Source organism: Phyllobates terribilis, unplaced genomic scaffold (assembly GCF_046119375.1).
Source record: "Phyllobates terribilis strain yellow unplaced genomic scaffold, ASM4611937v1 Scaffold_2375__1_contigs__length_136977, whole genome shotgun sequence".
NCBI lineage: Eukaryota > Metazoa > Chordata > Amphibia > Anura > Dendrobatidae > Phyllobates > Phyllobates terribilis.
In genome coordinates, this window is record NW_027365133.1 from 125,001 (window position 1) to 127,500 (window position 2,500).

Below are 2,500 nucleotides of genomic sequence, written 5' to 3' on the forward strand. Positions count from 1 at the left end.
AAAAGTTGAAAAAAAAAATTTTTGGGGACTTAGAAAATTTTTCAACTTTTGTCAGACTTCCAGACAGGGGAGCGTGTCAGTGCGCGCATCCGATTTCAGTTCCAGAGCGATTCGCGCGATGAGTCCTTGATACTTAGTCGTTTTTGGCAAAATTTCTGACTTTTTGAAAATTTCACAATTTTGTGAAAACTTCCACAAAATGAGGTTCTAGTATGTTAGAGGGCATCCCAGGAGGGCTCCAAAAGTGTGGGTAAAATATATATCCCACAGGGGGAAAATTGAAAAAAAGTTGAAAAAAAAAATTTTTGGGGACTTAGAAAATTTTCACACATGTGTCAGACTTCCAGAGAGGGGAGCATGTCAGTGCGCGCATCCGATTTCAGTTCCAGAGCGATTCGCGCGATGAGTCCTTGATACTTAGTCGTTTTTGCAAAATTTCTGACTTTTTGGAAAATTTCACAATTTTGTGAAAACTTCCACAAAATGAGGTTCTAGTATGTTAGAGGGCATCCCAGGAGGGCTCCAAAAGTGTGGGTAAAATATATATCCCACAGGGGGAAAATTGAAAAAAAGTTGAAAAAAAAAATTTTTGGGGACTTAGAAAATTTTTCAACTTTTGTCAGACTTCCAGACAGGGGAGCATGTCAGTGCGCGCATCCGATTTCAGTTCCAGAGCGATTCGCGCGATGAGTCCTTGATACTTAGTCGTTTTTGCAAAATTTCTGACTTTTTGGAAAATTTCACAATTTTGTGAAAACTTCCACAAAATGAGGTTCTAGTATGTTAGAGGGCATCCCAGGAGGGCTCCAAAAGTGTGGGTAAAATATATATCCCACAGGGGGAAAATTGAAAAAAAGTTGAAAAAAAAAATTTTTGGGGACTTAGAAAATTTTTCAACTTTTGTCAGACTTCCAGACAGGGGAGCGTGTCAGTGCGCGCATCCGATTTCAGTTCCAGAGCGATTCGCGCGATGAGTCCTTGATACTTAGTCGTTTTTGGCAAAATTTCTGACTTTTTGAAAATTTCACAATTTTGTGAAAACTTCCACAAAATGAGGTTCTAGTATGTTAGAGGGCATCCCAGGAGGGCTCCAAAAGTGTGGGTAAAATATATATCCCACAGGGGGAAAATTGAAAAAAAGTTGAAAAAAAAAATTTTTGGGGACTTAGAAAATTTTCACACATGTGTCAGACTTCCAGAGAGGGGAGCATGTCAGTGCGCGCATCCGATTTCAGTTCCAGAGCGATTCGCGCGATGAGTCCTTGATACTTAGTCGTTTTTGCAAAATTTCTGACTTTTTGGAAAATTTCACAATTTTGTGAAAACTTCCACAAAATGAGGTTCTAGTATGTTAGAGGGCATCCCAGGAGGGCTCCAAAAGTGTGGGTAAAATATATATCCCACAGGGGGAAAATTGAAAAAAAGTTGAAAAAAAAAATTTTTGGGGACTTAGAAAATTTTTCAACTTTTGTCAGACTTCCAGACAGGGGAGCGTGTCAGTGCGCGCATCCGATTTCAGTTCCAGAGCGATTCGCGCGATGAGTCCTTGATACTTAGTCGTTTTTGGCAAAATTTCTGACTTTTTGAAAATTTCACAATTTTGTGAAAACTTCCACAAAATGAGGTTCTAGTATGTTAGAGGGCATCCCAGGAGGGCTCCAAAAGTGTGGGTAAAATATATATCCCACAGGGGGAAAATTGAAAAAAAGTTGAAAAAAAAAATTTTTGGGGACTTAGAAAATTTTCACACATGTGTCAGACTTCCAGAGAGGGGAGCATGTCAGTGCGCGCATCCGATTTCAGTTCCAGAGCGATTCGCGCGATGAGTCCTTGATACTTAGTCGTTTTTGCAAAATTTCTGACTTTTTGGAAAATTTCACAATTTTGTGAAAACTTCCACAAAATGAGGTTCTAGTATGTTAGAGGGCATCCCAGGAGGGCTCCAAAAGTGTGGGTAAAATATATATCCCACAGGGGGAAAATTGAAAAAAAGTTGAAAAAAAAAATTTTTGGGGACTTAGAAAATTTTTCAACTTGTGTCAGACTTCCAGAGAGGGGAGCATGTCAGTGCGCGCATCCGATTTCAGTTCCAGAGCGATTCGCGCGATGAGTCCTTGATACTTAGTCGTTTTCAGAAGTCACAATTTTGACTTCCAGGACCCGCAAAACGTTTGTAAATTGAGCCCGCTCCCCAGTTCCAAGCGTTTTGAGGTGTCCCCGGTTGCAGTAATGCAGCCTGCCCACTAGATGTCGCAAAAGAGACAAAAAGTGAAAAAGAACCAGAATGAGGAAATTCCAGGGAGCCGAATCCGCCTGACAGTTCCAGGCGATCGGGCACTTTTTTGCATGCGTCCCTAAAGTGGGTATAGGGTGACACTCCATGCAAAGACCCAGTTTTGCACACCACCGGCAGAATATATGAGAGAGAGGTACCTCTCAGCCCCGACACATTTTGACTCATTTAAGCTGGTTTTCACCTCCGTAGGCCTGGGTATGCGTT